This window comes from Cornus florida, unplaced genomic scaffold, assembly GCF_030987335.1.
Source record: "Cornus florida cultivar Cherokee Brave unplaced genomic scaffold, ASM3098733v1 CherokeeBrave_3.0.0_Hap2_Chr10, whole genome shotgun sequence".
In the NCBI taxonomy this organism is placed as follows: domain Eukaryota; kingdom Viridiplantae; phylum Streptophyta; class Magnoliopsida; order Cornales; family Cornaceae; genus Cornus; species Cornus florida.
The window spans coordinates 65008317-65032853 of NW_026775580.1; the positions used below are offsets into that span (position 1 = coordinate 65008317).

The 24537-nt window shown below is 37.0% G+C and overlaps 1 pseudogene; it reads left to right on the forward strand.

The window, feature by feature from the left end:
• Positions 1-8551: 8551 nt before the first annotated feature.
• The window catches only part of LOC132277729 (subtilisin-like protease SBT3), a 28606-nt pseudogene continuing 12620 nt past the window's right edge, over positions 8552-24537 (forward strand).

Here is a 24537-nt window from a genome sequence, read left to right on the forward strand (position 1 = left end):
CACATCCATATAAGTCAATTGAGTTTCAACTTGATCCATATAGTCGTCCGCTTCCATTGGATCAACACCACCTTCGAACATCACTGGCATCAACTTAGAAAACCCTGAAATCAACTTAATAAGTTTCTGCGCTAGCGTCTCCTCCACCTGAACTACCGGTTGTGGTACCGACTGCGGATGTGTAACAATTGTGGCCATCAAGGCCTTCTGCAACAAGCGATTCAATGCAAGTTCCGCCGAACTCTCACCCTCTTCAACGGGTGTTTCAGCATTATCACTCCTTATAAGAACAACTCTTGGGGCAATCAAATCCCTAAGAAGTGTGTCCTCATCAACTGGCTTCGCCGGATTGGAGCTAGAGCTCTCACCAACATCACCCCTTGTTGGCCTAGGGCCAACTTCCCTTGGTTCCTCACGCCGTGACATTGCTCTATAAAACAAAGAAAACGGTTCAATAACGATAACACTAGGGTCCAACTGTGAACAACTCAACACAAAAGAACATTATACTAACACTTAGCATGCAAGACTATGCAATGAACACATTAATATAAGCATATAAGCACATAAGCATGTAAGCAAGTAAATAGTTAAGCATGCTTTTTCACATAGCAAAACATTTTTGCAAATAAGGAAATAACAATGCAAATGACTTCCCAGACAACCCTAGTTAGGCCTCTACCCGTCGTCCTAATGGTTTTCGAACCAATGCTTTGATACCAATTTTGTAACGACCCTAAACTGAAAACCAATTATAAAAATAAATAAAAAAAATCGACATGACCTCTGTTAAAAAGGGGCCTACAACAACCTGCTCAAATGAAAAAAATATAATGGCCTTTCAAGACCTATCCAACTTGTCCCAACACACAATATAAAAAAATAATATATATATAATACAATCCTCAATACTATAACATCAACAACCTCCCTAAGTTAGCCCATCATCGTCATCTCATTCAACTTAAGCATTTACATAGTCTCGCTTCCCTTCAAAATACCAACAAGAGTTATGATTTATAATACATGACCTTGGCTTGCAAAAATGAATACACGACATTCTAGTTTTGGGACTATACAAAAAAAAAAAAAAAAAAAAAAAAAAAAAAAAAAAAAAGCCGGGCTAAGATACAAAAGATAACAAAATACAACTCCTAATCTTCTTCAAGCTTGCGGGGAATCGTCATTCGTCACTTCTTTTCAGAGCCCTGAAAAATGTTAAATAATAGGGTGAGCATAAAGCTCAGTAGGTAGTGCCTATGACGCACCTTTTGTGACCCCGTGAACCCAAATAATGAATAGGACAATAGGGAAAGGGGTTATGCTAAACCGAGGAAAATACAATATAAATCTGCAAGTTCACAACAAATGAATGTCGCACCATGAATGCAATGTCATGCATGTCACTCCCTATTTTTAAAAAACTTCCATCACTTCACAAACTGTTAATATAACTCGCCCTTTGGTGACTCCGCAGCAACACGAGAGAAGGATTAGCTACTGTCCTTGACCTTTAGTACCTCCAGAGCATCATTTGGGGCCCAGATAGCTCAACCACGCTAGGGCAATCTCCCTAATTCCCTCTAGGCTATATTAACACACTGGCCCTTTGGTGACTCCTCGACGACCGGGTTTTCTCAAAACTGTTTCATCAAATTCTCCCAAAAATTCCCTTTTTCATTCTTATCAAATCATTGTATCATTTTTCATGCCCATGCTATGAATGCATATCATAGGTCTTTTTAATACTATGAAAATAGAGAGAATTATTATCACACAATTAACATACTTCCATATAAAATTTCCAATAAATTATTAAGCAACATAGGTATGGAAAAATTAACATATTAAGCATACTTTACAATAACTATAAGAAAATTTTCATAAGCTTCCATGTATCATTTCTATCAATTTTGTCAACACAATAACATAAAGAAATTAATAATGAAACATGTTTTTTTTATACAAATCAACAATTACACATATAGTCATGAACTTTACACCCATTAGAAAATCATTCTAGAGGTAATTAATTTCAATTAAGCATGTTAGCATCAAATAACAAGAATTGACTCACAAACGAACAAGAAAATGCAAATTAGAGACCACTACCTCAATTTTATGCAAAACCCTCAATTTTCACCTCAAACCCTAGGATTTTCGAATTTCCTATGGTGCACCAACCAAGGAATTGCTCCTATCAGCTTGTAGGCACTACAAGAAAATTGACTTTTTACAAGAAGCCATTTGCGTTGTAAAAAGTAATTTACAACGCACAAGTAGTATATTGTTGAATCCCTTGTTGTAAAAAGTATCTCATTTTTACAAGATGTGAGATACTTTGTAAAAGAAGAAGGATACCCCTTGTAAAAGTATTATCTACAACATTCCATAGTGTGTTGTAAATAGTTTCTGTATTCACAAGGTGTTTTGCATTTTGTAAATGATATTTTCAACAAGGTTTCAAGCCTGTTGTAAATAGCCCAACAAACAATTACAAGTGTTATATGTTTGTTATAATTGCACATATTCACAACGTCTTATGTCACGTTGTAATTATCTTAATTGGATATTTACAAGGCCCACTTGCATGTTGTAATTTTACTTTTTAAAAATAAATAAATAAATAAAATAATTTCTTTCATTGTTTTCCCATACAAACTTTAATCCTTAACACGCTAATAGTAATTAAGAAAACCAATCAAATAACCACACAGGAGCATAACAAACTACAAAATACATGATATGAAAATAAATAAATAAATAATTTTTTTAAACATGCACTTCACATTATTTCTTTTGCATGAACAGGATCGATCACCCATTTTAAAGCTCTTGAAGGATGGTGGTTGCATACGAAGATCAGCTAATAAGTTCTATAATATAAAAAAATATCCAATGAAGTTCAATCTTTAATTTGATATAACATGGTCAACATATATATCTATAATCAACATATTATTAATACTGCAATAGATTTCTTCAATCACATACTTTACAAACCACAATTGAGGGCCATCCAATCAACATTATTTTCTAGGAATGCATTTATCAAAGTAATTTGAAGGAAGAAGAATAACTTGTAATTTCAATTATGGAGACTTATAATCGCCTAGTGCAAATACATAAAATACTAGCAATTTCAACTTGCAAGTAATCACTTAGTCAATGATTTCCAAACAATTTGAAAAACGAACTGTCTCATGAGCTTTACAATAACTACAATGGTCTTTCCACTCAACTCTAAAATGCGAAAATGAAAAAAATAAAAATAAAAATAGTTTCATTAATGTTTAATCCCTACATTCAGTCAATCATAAAAAAATTTAATTAGTTTTGCACAAAGTTGAATCACACCCAAGTAAAAGCTTTTTATTAGTTTTGCACAAAGTTGAATCACACCCAAGTAAAAACTAGAGAATTGTTTTGCTAAGAAAGATATCAGAGAGAAAGAACATCATAGTAAGCTGAAAAAAGCTACTTAACTAACGAAAAATCAAAATAATAATAATATTAAATGCAAGGTAGTCTGCACCTATTACTATTGAACAATTCAAAAGCATAGCCATTAACACTTTAGGTGTAAAAGATGAATAAATGAAAAGCTCACCAACAACAATTATAAATTATAATAAGACCTTCGCCAACTTTCTCCATTGCCTTGACTATATGCTCACCAATTTCTCTTTCTCCATTTGTTGATATTAACAAAATGTTAGTCCTATAATAATCCCTCTACCATCCCACAACCTAATATTCTGTATCAAGAAACAAATACAGGAAATAAAGACAAAATCAGTTTTTTGTCACAAACTATCTTCCAAATTCAAATAAACAATCAAAACTTTCAAAACCCTAAAAATTAATGAAACAATCCCCATTTCATATTTGCAACAAAAACACAATCTTCAAAAATTTAAATTAAACAATCAACAATCTTTAAGAAATGAAATTGAACAATCCCATCATGCTAACTAATTCCAATTGAATTCAAGGTTGATTTTAGCCAAAAATTATCATTCCCAGTAAATCAACCCTATATGAAAGCAACAACACATGAAACCAAAAAGAGAGAAGTGCAGTAACCCATTTGGGATTTTTCATTGGTGTGGCCTTGATCTGAACTCTCTTAAAAAAAAATTATATTATCGAAGAATTTGTTATGTTCATATAAAATCAACCGGAATCTAGTACAGAATTTACCATCTAATTGACCCAAATAAACACAACTTCAGACCTCCATAAAACTAACAAGACTTTCCTTGGCCACTTTGCTAAATACTAATAGCTTATTCGAAGAACTAAATAATGTATAACACATTTTATCAAGTTAAACAATGATGAAACATAGCACTAAAGCCACTTTAATATGTATGTAAATTGTAATACAGACAAAAGTTCTAGATTCCCACTAAAAATAGAATTTTCTAGAGTCCCACAAAATACTGTAGCAATGCTTTGCATTATCCAACAAAGCTAGCTATAAAAAATAATACAGCTAGAATAAAAACCAAAGTAGATGATTGGTAAAGTTCCAATTACAAGTCAACAAATGCATATGAGCTCACATTTACAGATCAACAGTTTATCACCAGCAGTGTGTAGTTGCTCGTTCAAGAAATGTTCCAACAATTTTTTTATATTTTTTTAATTCACATTTATGCAATTGCTTAAATTTTTTAAGAAACTTGTCATAAAATTGCTAGCTAGAGCCAAACTAAAATTAAGAAAAGGCAATTAAGAAACCCTAAGCAGAAGCAGGATTAATTTTCATATCTTTTTTCAATCCATAGATTTTCACATCATGAAAAATGCCTCATAAATTTCGGTTGTGTCAAGAAAAACACAACCACACACACACACACACACACATCATGAAACAAGTCCACTTGCAGATATATATAACAAAGAAGACTAGCTTGCAGATATATATATAACATAATTGCAGATATATATACATAATATATATATATATATATATATATATATATATGTTTGTGTTGTGTGTGTGTGTTTGTGATCAAGCTACTAGGATCATTGGATCAATTCATATTGTAAAAATCTGAACAAAATGAAATTGAAGCCATATACAACGTTTGGTACCTCTCCTTAGGTACTGTGTGTAATTTTAACTATAACAGTATGAATAGTTTGGATCTGAAAATGAATATTGCCTATATAAGTCTTAGATTAGCTATCTTTAAACTTTCCACTGTGTTAATAAATCAACATAAATAAGTTCATATACTTGTAAATTGAAATTGCTGCCAAAAACAGTTTTAATTGGAAGAGAAGTGAACATTATGGGGTGTTAGGGTAACAACTCTTTAAAAGCAGTTTTAATTGGAAGAGAATGAATTTTGAATATCCCAATAGAGATTCTCCCTTGCATTATTCTTGTGAAAATTATGTAAATTTTCTGTAGTTGATGAAGGTAACAACTCTTATTTTCTTCAGTAGGAAGAAGAATATCATTACTTCCAGGGTCCAACTTAAAACTGTTATAATTCTTTCCAAATTAAATAAAATGAATTGGATCCATATGTCAAAACAAATCGAATTCAAATGTTCCTAAATTATTGATCAGTCTCTACATTTTCTTGAGGGAGAAAGCCAATGTCAAGGGATTAATAAATAAATTCAATATTAAATGTCTAAAGAATATGCAAATACGGTTAACCAAAATAAGTACTAGCGATTTCAAATAGTTGCAGATATTTCTAGTATATACACCAAAAGACACAAAAGCACCAACAGTTGCGGTCGATGACATAACCAAGTTAGCTTACCTCCATGAGCCAGGAGTCCTTTACAACCTTGCTTCTAGATTTTCTCTCAATGAGATATATGTGAGTCGCCTCCACCCAATTAACTCTGGAACTGCAGTAAAATTATTTAGTTCAATAACTTCTATCCAATGAACCATAGTTCAAAAAGGAATTCAATAGAGAAAAGTTAAACTTTTTCTTATAGATCAGACAAAGGGTCGTTTCTTTATAAAACTGAATTTTGCTCTCAATCAACATATATACATCTCATCAGCCGGATGGGGTCGGTAGCCAGCACGAGCCTTGCGTGCCGGACTAGATAGCGAAAAATTGGTTCTAGCCAATTTAACATGGTTCTTAGAATTCGGATACTTAGAAAGATCCCACGCAATCCTAGTTCCAATCTGCTACGTTGGCTCTTGCATTCTCTTTCACTTTCCTTTGCTTGTTTCTCATTCTGGAAATGACATTAGCTTCGCTACCGCTTGCTAAACCTTATCGGAAATGGAAGAAGTCGAAGCTCCATTTACCTTTCTGAGTAGAGTATATATAAGAGCTCTTTTTGAACAACCGATATCGAATTTTGAACAATTTGAATTGCATTTTCTGACAAATCAAAGAGCATTTTCTTCCAAATCAAATAGAGAAAAGGGGACTTTGAGAAAGCCAGATAGGTGAAATCAAAGAGGATTTCTCGGTGAATGAATTCGCAATAACAAGAACAATCCAGCAGCATAGAAATAAATTAAAGAAAGACTAATACTTTCAAAGATTTGGGCGAAACAACAACAAAAATCAAATCTGGGTCGTATGTACAGAAAGGGAAGATCTTACATACCTGTAATTTTTGATTGAGAGAGAAATTCAAAACACAATCTTTGGGCTTAGGGTTTCGTTTCTGAGCAGTGTGTTATCATTTTGGGCTTACAGCTTTCTTCGATCGATGGGCAATTGAAAGAGTAGCCAATCAGCTGACCTCCTCGCAATGGCAACAGGCAAGGATTCGTTCCTCTTGATTTTCGTTTTGAAAGCATTTTAAGGGCTCCCTTCTCTTTCCAAACTTAGGGGCAGTTGTTAGCAATTTAAACTATGGTGATCGACAGAAGATAGAGACAGAGTAGACAAAAGAAATCCCTTTCACACCGAAATGTTCATGAAGAGAAAGTTGGGGCTTGATGAAAGAGGGTCTGTTGAGTGGCGTATTCGTTTTTGTTGAGTCGTGTGCAGAGAGCGAAACGAGAGAGAGAGTCGTGGTGGGTCGTGCAATTACAAAATTCTTAAACGCGGGCAATAGACATATGCGCGCGAAAAATTGAATTAAAGTTAGTGCTAAAAAATTTCAAATTACTTCACAACATGCTCAGTATGTTGTATCTTTTCAATTTTACGACACACATGGAAGCATGTTGTAAAATTTCTTTTTGACAAGGTGTAATTTTGCATGTTGTAAATACCTCGTTGTAAATAATCATTTTTCTTATAGTGAAGTCTTGTCGTGAGTTTCAATTTGCCGCAAACAACACTTAAAAATACTAAGAATTGAGAGAGGAATCAAGAATGGAAACTTTGAAGTAAAAAAAAAAAAAAAAAAAAAAAAACTGAGAGGAAGACAGAGCAGCGGGTGAGAGCATGAGAGAACAGAGAGTAAATGTGGTCTCATGACCACTTAAAACATTTAAATTTATTTATTTTCCTTTTTCCTTGTTTTTAACTTACACCACATATATATATACACATATATATATATATATATATATATATATATATATATAATTAAATCATAACATTACATGTTGGCGGTGCCGGAAGCTTACTGAAGGGGCGTGTTTGTTACAAAGTTTTTAAATTCAAGGAGGTAAGCGAAATTATCCAAACTAAAGAGAATACAGGCATAATTTGACATATGTACAAGGCAGGTAACGGTAAATTACCCAAATTATTATTATTATTATTTTTTGTATTATTAGACTTTTTAAAAAATTTACTTTCTTATAATATTGGATAACTCCTTTGTAGTCCAATGCTGTCCTTGGGAGCCCCGCTTCTAGTCTTGGCATCTTTAACTTCTAACCTAACATTCTTGCATTGACAAAAAATAAATAAATAAATATATATATATATATATATATATATATATAGATATTTATTATTATTATTAACTTCTAAAATTATTATTTCCTTACACAACAGATTTTTAAAAAATTTTACTTACTTATAATATTAAGGCCCCTAAAATTATTATTTTTACATAACAGACTAAAATTTTTTACTCGTTATATTATTAAGGCTCCTAAAATTATTATATTCTTATACTAAGCCAGGTAATTGCAAAGATTAAATAGTTGATGCAATTTTAATTCATTTTAAAACTTTTCAATTTACATACTATTAGAACTCTTAATTTCTATTTTTATCTCCTTTTTTGTTTTCTTTATCTAACTAATAATTGTGGCAATTAATAAAAAAATTCATCTTTATGTATTACTTTTTATCTTTTCAAGTCAACTAAAATAATTTTTAAAAAAAATTATGAATGAAAAGGATTATGTTATTAACTTCATTCACAGTAAAAATTAAATGTGTAAACCTCTAATGTCCAAAAAATTCTATTTATATAAGTGTAAATATTATTAACACAATTAGAGGTTACTTTTATATGCTTTTGTCTACAGCCTCTGAGTATGAGCCGCCCGTGATCTCAATTTCAACTATCATATATACTTTATGCTTATATATACAATATATACAGATACAAAATAGAAACTAGTCACAGGTCCCATTAGTGTCTAACCAAAATTTTCAAGCTCTGGAGGAAACAATGAAACTCATTAATGGGGTTCCTCTTCTTCATTTGATCTTGCTTGCATTGTGTCTTCTAGTTCAGGCAAGATCAACATCAGTTAAAAGGTCCACCTATAGAGTCCACATGGACAAGTCTCACATGCCCAAAATCTTTGCTAGCCACCACCACTGGTACTCCTCCACTGTCGATTCCATAAACTCTGCCGCTAACACAACATCAAACGGTCATCAATCCAAACCAGAGCTTGTCTACACTGATAACGCATTACATGGTTTTAGTGCACTGTTGTCTCTAGATGAACTAGTGACTCTTAAGGAATTCACCAGGTTTTGTCTCAGCTTATAGTGATAGAGAAATCACACTTGACACCACCCACAGCACTGAATTCCTCTCCCTCAATTCTGTCACCGGCTTATGGCCAGCTTCAGACTACGGCAAAGACGTCATCATTGGTGTCATCGACAGCGGTGTGTGGCCGGAGAGCAAGAGCTTCAATGACAAAGGAATGACCCCAATCCCCTCTAGGTGGAAGGGTAAGTGCGAGGAAGGACAAGAGTTCAATTCCTCGTTGTGCAACTTGAAGCTTATTGGAACTAGATCCTTCAACAAGGGGGTTTTAGCTGCAGATCCCAACATCACAATCCGCACGAATTCGGCAAGGGACACTGATGGCCACGGCAAGCACACAGCCTCCACAGCTGCTGGAAACATTGTGGAAGGCGCTTCGTACTTTGGCTACGCACAGGGGACAGCTAAAGGGGTTGCTCCCCGCGCTCGGGTGGCCGTCTATAAGGTCAGTTGGGACGAAGGAAGCTATGAATCTGATTACCTTGCCGCAATGGACCAGGCCATAGTTGATGGTGTTGATGTGATATCGGTTTCAGTGAGTGTCGGACGTGGGGTACCTCTGTATGAGGATCCTTTCGCAATAGCTTCCTGTGCAGCCATGGAGAAGGGTGTGCTTGTTTCTGCTTCAGCAGGCAACAGAGGCGATTCTCTTGGACAAGTGCGCAATGTGAGCCCATGGATCTTGACCGTCGCAGCAGGTTCAATCGACAGGTGGTTTGCCGGCACTTTAAATCTCGGAAATGGGGTAACAATCACCGGATGGACCCTGTTCCCTGCAAGTGCCTTGGTGTTAGACCGCCCTCTCATTTACAACAAGACGCAGTCTCCATGCAATTCAACTGAATTGTTGTCAGAAGCACCTAGTGATATCGTCCTCATTTGTGATATCACTGAGGCATCTTATTATCCATATGGACCATGTATTTATCCAGTTATTGATCAAGCTAGGCGTGTCTCACGGTAAAATGTGGCTGCAGCTATTTTTATTAGAGATGATCCTGCATTCGTTATCTCCTATAAAACTGAAGTATTTGAATCCAAGGAATTCCCCTTTCCCGGAGTTGTGATTAGCACTAAAGAAGCCACAGCCATGATGAAATATGCTGAAAGTGCAAATACAGCCGCAACTGTAATGACCCGGTCAAATTTTTTTTTTTGTCTTTTTTTCTATTTTGTCTTTTTCTCGATTTCCATTTTTCCTTGCATAACCTCACTTTTTGTGCTTGGATTTGATTCCGGCTTTGCATACATCCATGACATTTAATTTCTATGATATCTGCATTTTTACTTTTGTAGTGTTTACTTTCCTTGTAAAAGGTATGGATGCATAACTTTTTTGTAATATTTTTGACTTTTGGGGTTTTAGTGCAATTATGCAAAGTAATTATTTTTCGTTTTAGGGACCATTTTGTAATTTAATTTGAAAGATATTTTCAAAAAGGACCTTTTTGTAATTTTTGAAAAATGTGACAAGTGTCACACTCTCATGGTGCCACTTGTTGATCTTGTGGTGGAACCATTTGGAGGCTTAATCTCTTGACACATGGAGGATGGGATTCACTCATTTGTTGGCCTAGGATTGGAGCAGTTGTTGCCTTAGATGAGTGACAAGTGTAGGCTTAGGACTAAGCATAGGAAGGAGCCTTAGATGAATGACAAGTGTAGGCACCATACTTGGTCTTGTAATTGTATGTGTGAGAGTTAGTGCAAGAGCACATAGTGAGTGGAGAATCCCACCACATTTAGTTTAGGGTTTGTGTTTTTACTTTATTTCATCTCCTTCCTCTCAAACCCTAACTTGGCTACCATTGGAGCAAAGCTTGATTTAAAGCTTTTGACTTCATTTTTAGCCACCTTCCACTTATCTTAGACCCATAAGCTTGGAATACTTTTACTTCCTCTCACCTTTCTTTATAAAACCCTAGTTTGTTTTACCATTTTAAGCTTGGCTTATTGGTTTATAGAGATTCAATTCTCCATTGAGGTAGGAGGTGTTCTAAGTTATGTTTTTTTTTTTATTTTTTTTTTATTTTTTTATTTTTTTATGCCTTATTACTTGGTACAAATGAACTACATGTCCTTAATCTAAATCTTTAAGTTGATAGTTAATGATACCTTGCATGAAATTAATCTAAGACATGATTTTTGGAAAAGCCATGACTTGATTCATAACTCATGTTAATTTGAAGTCAATTAGGGTTGCTTTGAAATCTAGAGGAATTAATTAATTAATTCAATTAATTTTCATTTATATGTTCTTATGACTTAAGTCAAGTTTTGAAGTGATATATGTAATGATCATAATAGATTCTTGAACATATATTAAATTGAGTATGTTTGGATGAGAAATGAAATCTAGAGAAATTACTTGTTTTGTTTAATTAATTTCTATCCTTGTTGTGTTAGTGATTTGAGTATATATTTTATGCCAATTGCATGTTTAAATCATGATTCTACACTTGTACTATAATTGTGAGATTGTGTTCTTAATATTGAAGAATATTGTTATAACATGTGACAAGTTGCATAATGATTATTCAACATTTTTCATGCCATCGTAGTTGTGAACTTAGGGCATGTATTGGGTTTCCAAAATTGGTTGTGCATGGCAGATGGTTTCATATTGTATATATATGTTATGTTAATATATATGCGTTGCTGTACAAATTGTTGATTTTGGAAACTTGGGATGTTGTTGTTATAACTAAGGCTAGAGCATGGTTCTAATACGGGGAATTGTCCCTCTACAAGTCTAGTGCGCACATAGGGAGGTTACCCATGGGCTAGTAACCCTAAAGTAACTATGGTGTCGGTCTCATCCGGCGTGATGTCCAAAATATCCACTTTGGTTTGATTTCACATTTAAATTACAAGTTAATAAACTTATGAGTTTGCATCTTATTGCGTTATGATGGAAGTTCCATTGTCGGTTAAACATTTTAGAGTAAATTGTAAAGTTGTACAAAGATAAGTTTATGCATGCTCATTCCCAACGAGTAAACTTGTTTACTCACCCCAAAGTTACCTGGTGTTTTTCAGGTAAAGAAGCTTTATTGTGGGATGCACAACACTCTTAGACTTGCTAGAATTCTTAGAGTATTTTTGGTGACATTGAATATGCACTTGTTAGCATATCAAGATCCTTTTTGGTTTAATATATCAAAACTTTTAATTTTTGCTCTAACTATGCAATGTGCACTTAAGTGCACCTCTTGTTACTCTTAGAATGTGTTTGTAATGAGTTCAAGGGCCAAAGACACTTATGTGATATGTATACTAATTTTAACTTCATTGTTGCCTATGGAAGATATGTGATTCAATGCTTTGAAGGGTCATATTTTGCATATAACATGCTATGAGACCTTAGGCCATTGTAGCACATTTATTTTATCATATTACATATACTTGCATGTTCATTTTGGCAAACAATACCATTCTTGATGAAGTAAAAACTTAAAGTTGCATTTTCTTGAATTTTTACCCTTTTCTGACGAAGGGGCATTTTGGAGTTTTCCTTCAAAAAATAAATTTCGGTTTTGACATAGTCATTTAGAAAGCGTGATTTTAGGGGGGGTTTGTTCTTCGTGTTTTTCCAGAAAATGTCATCTTGGTATCGGAAATCCATTATAAAGTTTAGCTTTCAGTTTTACATTATAGTAACTTTTTGACCCTCATGACCTGATTTCATGGGGGGGCATTTTGGGCATTTCTTAGCTAGTTTTTTTTTTTTTTTCGTTTTCTTCCATATTTTCAAGTAGAAAACTCAATTTTGAGTGGGGTTTTTTCTTTGTGTTTTTCCAGAAAATGTCATCTTGGCTCTCAAAATCCCATTTTTTACCGAAAAACCCCTGCTGCCAGGTTTTTGCTAAGTTGTAGTTTAAGTGTGCGAATGGTAAATTTCTCGTAACCGGTTAGATGACTTGGGGCAGTGTTGTGGTCATTATTTTTGGCTTCCTAGCTGGTTAGAAAAGTTTGGTAACCGATTAGATGACCTAGGGTTGACTATTTTGACCTTTTTGCCATTTTTTCTTCCGTTAGCCATATCTTCTTCATCGGGACTCCGAATGAAGTGCTTCTTGAGTCTAAGTTCATTAATTTTTCATTGTGTTTTCAATGGTGTGCTCAGTAGTACCCACTTTCACCTTGAAAATGACCATTTTGCCCCTAGGTTCCCTTTTGTCCCTTTTTGAAACGTCACTTCCGCATTTGTTTTCTTTAGGTTCTGTGACCTCATTGAGGGTCACATTGGTGTCTTAGAGATGTGTTGTATCTCTAGAGACTATTGTTTCACCTTTCACTTCCGCATTTTGGATCCGTTACTGGGTCAACTTTCGGGTCATTATTGACGCACCGGGTTGAATAAAAACTCGGGTCATTACAAGTGGTATCAGAGCTCCTATGTTTAAATACCTTAGGACGATGGGTTTTGGGTGCATATCATGCTTTTGTTAATGTACTTTGATATATTCGCATGCTTTTGATGACATGTTTTGGCATTGTAATATGTTTATGTGGTTCTTGGCAACACACTTGGTATTATAACATGCTTTTACGCTTATATGCTTATGTGTTTAAAAAGCATCCTTATTTAACATGTATGCTTATTTTTTAAGTGCTTAGTTGTTTAAAGAGCTTTCTTTGATTGCTTTAGCATGACCGTATGTTGTATACCTTGTATTGGTTCGTGTTTCATGCTTTTATAGTGTTAATTGCATTTGGTCATGATAGCTTGTATTATTGTTGACCTCTTTCTTTCCGTACGTTTAACATCATTGTTGTCACGCGTGGAGAGTCTTCACGTCAGGGCGTTGAGGAACAAGTTGATGACACTGAGTTTACGAGAGGTCCGGGAAAGCCTAGGATTCCAGTTCGTGGCATGGGTCCTAATCCACCACGAGCACCGACTTATGAGGAGCAGATCGCACAGGGAGTGGCACTGGGATGTTAGAGTCCATTCAGCAGAGGTTTTGTCAGCATATTGCAGGGATGTAAATTCCGGTACCGGCACTAGTTGCTAATGAGGCATTCGACTACTTCATGAAGTTACAGCGGATTAAGATCGACCAATTTACAGGGAGTACGGATCCGCTTGTATCAGAGGTTTGGTTTGATCTCATGGTACGCAAGCTCGATAGCATGGCAGTACCTACAGACCAATTGAGGATCTCCTTGACAGCCTCTACGTTCATAGGAGATGCCGATATCTGGGGGAGGTCTATGACCAATATCCACGATGTGGAGGTGATGACATGGGAGGAGTTTAGGACATTGTTCTTCGACCGCTTCTTTTCGAGGGCTATGAGGCAGGACATGAGAGTACAGTTCACAGGTCTCTATTAGGGTATGATGAGTGTCATTGAGTATAAGACACGTTTCACTTTTCTTTCCTACTATACAACGAAGATAGTAGCTACCGATGAACTCAAGGTAAGAAAGTTTCAGGATGGATTACATTTTGATATTAGGCCACGGATTTCAGTATTGGATTTGAGGACCTACGGAGAGATGGTCTAAAAAGCTATGTTAGTTGAGGTAGAGGACCAAGATCAACTCAGGATCAAGGGCTCATATAAGCGTCTCTTGGAGAGGCTTCATTGGTACCTGTTGGGGGTCAGTGGAAGAAGGCTAAGGCCGGGGATAGTTCTCGTGTTCAGGGACAGTCACAGCAAGCTCGGTCTGCACCCACAGTTCCTATTCCTTCAGGGAAGTTGATTTGTCACCACTGTCAGCAGCCGAGGCACATTAAGCCTCGCTGCCCACAATTACAACCTCAAGGCAGTCATTCTTAGACGGGTAAGTCTTCAGCTTTGACGCAGGGGCACCAGGGAGCTTGTAATTACTGTAAGCAGCCCGGACATTTCAAGAGGGAGTGTCCACACCTATAGAATAAAGCACAGGGTGGCATTGGTTCACAAGCCACACCAGCATAGTCTGCAGTTGTTCAGTCGGGTTTCAGGGTGCCTTAGGCACCACAACCAGTGGCGCCGTCAGTTGGTTCTTATCCGGTTAGGGGTTCTACGCCTACTGTTTCCGGATATCAGTCGGGCCACCAGGGCAGTTCTCAGCAATCAAGGGCTTAAGGACGAGCTTACACATTGCCATAGGCCGATACCTCCGCAGGGACTTCTACAGTTTGAGGAATCTTTTTAGTTTTTAGTTCTTGGGGTAGAGTTCTTGTTGATACAGGTGCATCACATTCATTTATATCTGCTTTATTTGCACATTCTTTTAATCTGGAGGTCACGTAGCGGGATGGTTTCCTTTGTGTTGACACACCAGTTGGGGGTCCAGTGTTTTTGGACCATTTTTGTCGGGGTTGTGCCATCGAGATAGCTGGGCGGACCTTAGAGTTCAATTTCATCATTTTTGATATGACGGGCTTTGACGTTATTCTTTGGATAGACTGGTTGTCTTTCTTTCATGCCATGATCGATTGTTTCCATGGGAGAGTGTCTATTTGCACTCCGATGGGAGATTGTTTTCACTTTGTGGGAGATCGGAGCGATTCCCACTCGACTATGATTTTCAGTATCGGTGACTGGAGTCGCCACAGGTCCTACTTGGCTAGCCTGTTAGCTGACAAAGATAACAGTTCGGGCCATGTTTTGCTGGTAGTTGTAGACAAGTTTCTGGATGTCTTTCCGGAGGAGTTAACGGAGTTTCCTCCTCTTTAAGAGGTTGTCTTTGCCATTGATGTCATTCCCGGTACTACACCTATCTCTATGGCACTGGTAGAGCTTGACGAGCTGAAAGCTCAATTGGATGATTTGAAAGCTAAGGGTTTTATTCGTCCTAGTGCTTCACCCTAGGGAGCACCAGTTCTTTTTGCGAAGAAGAAGGATGTGTCTTTGAGACTTTTCATCGATTATCATAAGTTGAACCATGCCATGATCAAGAATAGGTATCATTTTCCTAGGATTGAAGACTTATTTGATCAGTTAAAAGGAGCCACTTGTTTTTCAAATATTGATTTAAGATCAGGTTACGATCAGTTGAGGGTTAAGGATGATGATATATCCAAAACCACTTTTCACACACGATATGGCCATTATGAGTTTCTAGTGATGCCATTTGGTTTGACCAATGCTCCAGCAGCTTTCATAGATTTGATGAACTGTGTATTCAGTGACCATCTTGATCAGTTCGTTATGGTCTTTGTTGACGACATTCTCGTATACTCAGCTTCGGTGGAGGAGCATGAGTATCATTTGAGGACAGTGTTGCAGATCCTTAGGGATAATAAGTTATACGCCAAGTTCGAGAAGTGCAAATTTTGGCTATCGGAAGTGAATTTCCTTGGACATGTTGTGTAAGGGGGCGGTGTTGCAGTGGATCCATCAAAGATTGAATCAGTGATGGATTGGGAGCGTCCGAAGATAGTGTTTGAGATTTGAAGTTTTCTTGGCCTAGCTGGCTACTACCGGAGATTTGTTTGGGATTTCTCTCATTTAGCGGCACCTATGACTTGACTTACCCGCAAGGGGGTCAAATTTGTATGGAACGAGGCATGTGAGTTTGCCTTTTAGGAGTTGAAGGTCAGGTTGACATCGGCTCCAGTTTTGATCATTCCTTAACGTGGTTTGGGTTATGTGATCTTTTGTGATGCTTCGCGGGAAAGTTTGGGTTATGTCCTGATGCAGACTGAGCGGGTGGTTGCTTATGGGTCTCGACAGTTAAAGACTCACGAGTTGAACTACCCGACACATGATTTGGAGTTAGCAGCAGTTATCTTTGCCCTGAAAGGGTGGAGACACTATTTGTACGGGGCTAAGTTTGAGGTTTTCTCCGATCACAAGAGTATCAAGTATCTATTTTCTCATAAGGATTTGAACTTGAGACAGCGCAGATGGGTTAAGTTCATGGAGGACTATGACTTTGAGTTACAGTACCATCCGGGTAAGGCTAATGTAGTGGCCGATGCATTAAGTAGGAAGTCGTGGGGAACTCTTGCTAGCATTTCCATTCACAGATGGAGGATGCTAGAAGAGCTTACAGATCTTGGTTTACAGTGTTATGAGGATGTTTCACCGGCTATTTTGTTTAGCCTTGTGGCTCAACCGGCTCTTGTTAGTAGAGTTATTGAGGCATAGCAGGAGGATGGGGAGATGAAGTCCATCCATGTTCGGATTTCAGGCGGCGAGAATGTAGAGGGTTGGACCTTATATACAGACAGTGGTCTCAGGTACAAGGGGATGATGTTTGTTCCTTTGTCTTATCATGAAGACATTCTTCGGAATTTTCACCACTCTCAGCTCACAGTTCATCCTGGTGGTACGAAGATGTATAATAATCTGCAGCAACAGTTTTGGTGGCAAGGCATGAAACGGGATGTTTCATAGTTTGTGGCTCGATGCCTTACTTCTCAACAAGTGAAGGCAGGATATCAGCGACCAGCAGGATTGTTGCAACCATTACCAGTAACTGAGTGGAAATGGGAGTATATCGCTATGGATTTCATAACGAGACTTCCGAGGTCTCAGGCAGGGAATGACGCTGTTTGGGTCATAGTTGACAGGTTGACTAAGATGGCTTACTTCTTGCCAATGGCAGTGACAGACAGTGTAGAGAAACTAAGTGGACTATATATGAGGCAGATTGTAAGGCTTCACGGGGTTCCTGTGTCTATTGTTTCAGATAGGGATCCGCGGTTCACGTCTCACTTTTGGCAGAGTTTTCAGGAGGCTTTTGATACGGGGCTTCATTTCAGCACGGCATTCCATCCTCAGACTGATGGTCAGTCAGAACGCACCATCCAGATATTGGAGGATATGTTATGGGCTTGTATCTTGGATTTCGGAGGTAGTTGGGAGGACTACTTACCTTTGGTTGAGTTTGCCTATAGCAATAATTGCCAAACCATTATTAGCATAGCACCTTTTGAGGCATTGTATGGCAGACCTTGCAGATCTCTAGTTTGTTGGACCGAGGTCGGTGATACCGTTGCCTTGGGTCCCGACATTGTCATTGAGACTATTGAGAAAATCAAGTTAATTTGGCAGCGGTTGGCTACCGCACAGAGCAGACAGAAGAGTTACGCTGACAGGAGGAGACGATCCTTGTCTATTGAGGTAGGAGACTATGTCTTTCTCAAGATTTCTCCGCGCAAGGGACTTCTGAGATTTCGATAGACAGGCAAGTTGTCTCCTAGGTTCATTGGACCATTTGAGATATTGGAGCGCATCGGTGAAGTTGCTTATCGTTTGGCGTTACCACTAGACCTGGACAGGGTTCACGACGTCTTTCATGTTTCTATGCTGAGGAAGTATGAGTTGGATCCATCACATGTTTTACGATGGATAGATGTTGTTGTTAATAAGGACATGACCTACGAGGAAGATCCGGTCCAGATTCTTGATTCACGAAAACAGGTCTTGCGGACTAAAACCATTCCAATGGTAAAGGTCTTGTGGAGATACCATGGCGTTGAGAAGGCCACCTAGGAGCTCGAACAGGAGGTTTGCTTTTGGTATCCTTATTTGTTCTCTCTTTTAGGTATGACTCGATTTTAGGGACGAAATCCTTTTAAGGAGGGTAGGTTGTAATGACCCGGTCATTTTTTTGCTTTCTTTTTTTTTCAGTAATTTCTTTTTTTCGTCTTTTTCCCTATTTTGTCTTTTTCTCAGTTTCCATTTTTCCTTGTATAACCTCATTTTTTGTGCTCGGATTTGATTCCGGCTTTGCATACATCCATGATATTCAATTTCCATGATATCTACATTTTTACTTTTGTAGAAAAACATGCTAAGTGTTTACTTTCCTAGTAAAGGGTATGGATGCATAACTTTTTTGTAATATTCTTGACTTTTAGGGTTTTAGTGTAATTATACAAAGTAACTATTTTTCATCTTAGGGACCATTTTACAATTTAAATTAGAAGATGTTTTCAAAAAGGACCTTTTTTGCAATTTTTGAAAAATGTGACAAGTGTCACACTCTCATGGTGCCACTTGTTGATCTTGTGGTTGAACCACTTGGAGGCTTAATCTCTTGACACATGGAGGGTGGGGATTCACCAATTTGTTGGCCTAGGATTAGAGCACTTGTTGCCTTAGATGAATGACAAGTGTAGGCTTAGAATTAAACATAGGAAGGAGCCTTAAATGAATGACAGGTGTAAGCACCATAGTTGGTCTTGCAATTGTGTATGTGAGAGAGGTAGTGTAAGATCACATAGTGAGTGGAGAATCCCACCACATTTAGTTTAGGGTTTGTGTTTTTACTTTATTTCATCTTCTTCCTCTCAAACCCTAACTTGGCCACCATTAGAGCAAAGCTTGATTTAAAGCTTTTGACTTTATTTAAGCCACCTTCCACTCACCTTAGACCCATAAGCTTGGAATACTTTTACTTCCTCTCACTTTCCTCTATAAAACCCTAGTTTGGTTTACTATTTTAAGCTTGGCTTCTTGGTTTATAAAGATTCAATTCTATATTGAGGTAGGAGGTGCTCTAAGTTATGTTTTTTTTGATGTTTTGTATGCCTTATAACTTGGTACAAATAAACTACATGTCCTTAATCTAAATCTTTAAGTTAATAGTTAATGATACCTTGCAAGAAATTAAGCTAAGACATGATTTTTAGAACGGTCATGACTTGATTCATAACTTATGTTAATTTGAAGTCAATTAGGGTTGCATTGAAATCTAGAGGAATTAAGTAATTAATTTAATTAAATTTCATTTATATGTTCTTAGTACTTAAATCAAGTTTTGAAGTGATATATGTAATGATCATGATAGGTTCTTGAACATATATTAAATTGAGCATGTTTGGATGAGAAATGAAATCTAGAGAAATTACCTGTTTTGTTTATTTAATTTCTATCCTTGTTGTATTAGTGATTTGAGTATGTATTTTATGTCAATTGCATGTTTAAATCATGATTCTACACTTGTACTATAATTGTGAGATTGTGTTCTTAATATTGAAGGATATTGTTACAACATGTGACAAGTTGCATAATGATTATTCAACATTTTTCATGCCATTGTAGTTGTGAACTTAGGGCATGTCTTGTGTTTCCAAATTTGGTTGTGCATGGTAGATGGTTTCATATTGTATATATATGTTATGTTAATATATATGCGTTGTTGCACAAATTATTGATTTTGGAAACTTGGGATGTCATTGTTATGTGACGAGCCCCTTTCCAAGTGTTTAGAAAATGAACTTTTTAATGCGAGAGGTCGCTTCGCAAGGTCAAAATAAGAAGGTGGTTTAGGAAGCTTTTCTAGTCAAATTTACATTTATAAAAACCACTACTACAACTAATGAAGTATAGTGAGTAGGGATCGTCCACAGAGATTATACGTGTTACAATTACAAAACACGATCTCACTTACAACTTAAAGATGATTAAAACACACAAGGAATATTCACAAAACACGATATTCACAATCAAACTAAAATTTAACCCTAAACTTTGGTTGCTAAACCGTTTGCAAGTCCCCGGCAACGGCGCCAAAAATTGATCGGTTGATCAACTATACATCAACCTTCGCAATAGCACGAATCATTGTAAAATAGGGCTATTGGTCGAGTAAGCCGAACCACTGGGACTGCGCTAATCTATGGCAACCTAAGTGTCTAGAGTCATTTTAGAGTGATAAGGAGTAATAAGGGTTTGTTTGATGGTCACTAAACTAGAAATGTAAAGATGTATAAACTAGTAGATTGCAAGGAATGTAAAGAGGTGAAATACAAGTAGAGAAAAACTAGGAAAATGAATCCGCTCCAACCCTATACACATTCTAGATTAAGATTAAATTGGGAAAATCAACATAAATGATAGTCATGACACATAACAACCCTTGGTTGCTATACTATCCTCAAGAGGTTCATTAAATCAAAAACAAGAATAATCTATCAAAGATTCACATGCTTGAACTACCTAAACTAGGGTGTAGTCTTCAACATGCTCCCTAAGCCAAAAATTATCAAGCCCTTAATTAAATGATGAGAGCACACAAAGTTAAGAATCAAGTATAAACCATCAAAGGGCATCCTAAGCGATGATTTATCAAAGTTCTCAAACTCCATGCCAAAAAATCATTCCATGATCTAACTTCCATTGTCACTATGGAAATGCAAGCAATATGATTAGGAAGAGAAACCATCTAAGACAAGATGAATAGCTCAAAATAATCATGTATAGACATTAGAATTCATTACAACACATATGATGCTCTAGATCATAAAATCACCAACAATAATACATTGAAATCCCAAAAGTAAAATCTACACTAGAACATGCTTACAAGGGAGGGGCTTCATCACCTCCTTAGAGAAGATTTAGTTACCCATAGGAGCAATGGAAGAAGGAAGAAGCTTGAAGACCTCCTCCATTTTCGTGCTCCCTTCTTCAAGCTTGAAGAACTCTATCTCCTTGCTCTCTTCTCTCCCCAAAATCTGATCCAAACTCCTTAGGAGATGTGTGGCTCTTATCCCTCTTATCTACCACCAAACTAGGCTCTCTCTCCCCCCCCCCCCCTAGGAACATCTCCAACCACCTCATAAAGAAGGAAATCAGAAAATGAAGGAACCAAGAAACAAGTGGCTGAAATAGTGATTTTTTGGAGACAAACTGCCCAAAATTCGAGTGCTCGAATTTGGGCCTCGGGCACTCGAAAATTGGGCAGAATGCCTATTCTCCATTTGCTCCGCCCGGACCTACTTTGATGAAATGGCCATAACTTTGCGCTCCAAACTCCAAATGATGAACCATTTGAAGATTTAGAAAGCTAATTCAGAGCTTTAAATACTTTATGTTTTGGTGGAGATCCACTTCACAAGAATGGTTGGTCGAAAATGCAGATCAAGGTAGAATTTCATTGCTGCCAGGTAGTTCTGCGCACCTCTGGTAACAAGGCCATAACTCTCGGCTCCGAGCTCTGAATGACAAACTGTTTGAAGATTTAGAAAGCTAATTCAGAGCTCTAAATATGCCATTTTATAATGGAAGTCCAGATCTCAAGATTTCTGGGTCAAAAGTGGCAATAAAAATCGAGTTCCACTGCTGCCTGAAATTCAGCTTTTGAGCACATTGTTGATCAAAAATCCACAACACCTTATTTTTGCGCCTTTTGGGCCAAGGAACCTGAAAATGCATAAAAACATAAAAATGAAGATAATCTACATAAATTAACATACAACGGACTTTACTAATGCAATTTAGAGCGTTTGAATATACAATATTCGGCGCTTATCACACTTCTCAAGGTTGTCACCATATTGACATGCTCTATTATAGGACTTTCCGATGAGGAATGAGTCTCCACAACACATTGTTGCTTTGGTAGGGCATTTAAAGGCATTTTCCCTTTCTGTCTAGCATTTAAAGTTCTAGCTATTTGCCCTACTTGGGTTTCTAGCTTAGCAATGGATTGAGAATGAGAATGAAGCAATTAAGTGTTCGCCTCTAGAGTGCCTAGAGCGGTCAAAACTTTCTCTTCAAACGTGGGACTCCTATAATTTCCTTGAGAATATGATAGTTAATTAGGAAAATGAGAATTAGAAAATTGATTTCCTTGTGATTGAAATGATGATCTAAAACCTTGGGAACCTTAGCTTTGCATCGGAGGTGGAACATACTTCCCTTGAAAACCACCTTGGGGAGGGTTTGAGCCTTCCCCTTAGTTTCTCCAAGAGAAATTCAGGTGATTCCTCCAACTAGAATTATAATGATTGCCATTAGGATTGTTTCCTTGATTAACAAAAGTTGCATTGACTTGTTCATGATGCTCATTTTGCACATATCCATGGGGACAATTGGAAGTAGAATGTAAAACACTTGAACAAGTCGTACATGTCTCATTGGATGCATGATGGGAATGGTTAGGGATGGAAGATACTTGATTTACAGAGTTTTGGTTGATCAAGAATTGATCAAACCTTTGAGATAAGGATTTCATCTCAGCAACTATTTCATTGGAATGGTCAACTTGATGTAAGCCAACACTCTTTCTTCCACTTAAATTCCTACCATTCTTAGAAGATAAAGTTCGATACAAAGAATTTTCACTCATGGTCTCATAAAGACGCCACACATCATCCTCATGCCTATCAATGTAAGAGCTACCCATGGAAGCATTAACCATGCCCTTGTAATTATCGGATAAACTTTCAAAGAAATATTGAACTAATTGTCATTTGGGCATGTTATGATGTGGATACTTCCTAATCAATTCATTGAATCTTTCCCATGCCTTATGGAACGTTTCCCCATCCCCGTGTGAAAACTCTCGAATTGAGGTTCTCATGGCATTGGTCTTAGAAACCGGATAGTACTTCTTCAAGAATTCTTGTTGCATTTCTGCCCAAGAAGTTATTGAGAAAGGCCTAAGATTGTTAAACCAATATTTTGCCTTATCTTTAAGGGTGAATGGAAAAAGTTTAAGCCTTAAGACCTCTTCTGGCATATCCGTGTATCTCATGGTGGAACATACTTCAAGAAACTCATCCAAATACTTGTAAGGTTCTTCACTTAGAAGTCCATGATAATTAGGAAGCATTTGAATGGTTTATGGTTTGATCTCATAGTGGTGTGCTTTAAATGGTGGCAATTGAATGCATGTGGGTGCATTATATTCATTAGGCATATAGTGATCTCTTAAAGCAAGGGGAGGGTTTACAATTGGAGGTGCAACATGGGCACCTTGATTGCCTTGAACTATGGGAGGTTGTGGAACAAACATTGGCTTAGGCATTTCCAATGGAACTTGGCCTTGTTGTTGTGGTGGGTGAATGAATGGCCTCGGCATACCTAATGGTACTTGCATGTTATCATGATGCACATTGGGGTGGAGGATACCTTGTTGGTCTATGTGACCAAGGTCCTCCACGTGGTCCTCATTATGTACTTCCATTGATAAAATGGATTGACTAAAGCTTCCTCTTCCCCTAGGGTTTCGAACCATGGATTAAAATCGAGAGGGGTAAGAATAGGTTTCAATGATTTACGACCATGCATGCACAACAAAACACAATAAGCAACAAGTAATGAACAATCACTTCACATTCGCAACAATTCAACAATCAACAAACTTCCTCCACATACAATGATCCCATACTCCAAAGCTATCAACAATATGCAAAGAATAATAAAATTGCCTCCACGTGGGCTCACGATTTATCTAAGAATTGAAATACAAGCCTCCACGCGGGCCGACGATTTAACTAAAGATTGAGTTAAGAAAGAGTTCACAAAGGGTCCTTTAGAACTTTAATTCAATTTTCAATTTTAGCCTTGCAAATTTTTTAGATCTTAGCTTTTTCTTACTTTTGCTTAGCTCCTTACTTAAAATGCTCATTTGCTTGCCTTCTAGCTCAATGCACCTAGTCAAACAAGAACCAACACAATAAGTAACAAAAATGAAAACGAAAATAAAGTAAAGACACGATCAAAAGAGTACTAATTCCTAATTGATTCCACAAATACGACGTTACCTTCCATCAATCCCCGGCAATGGCGCCAAAATTTTGGCATAACCCTTTCCAAGTGTTTAGAAAATGGACTTTTTAATGCGAGAGGTCGCTTCGCAAGGTTAAAATATGAATGTGGTTTCGGAAGCTTTTCTACTCAAATTTACAGTTATAAAAACCACTACTGCAACTAATGA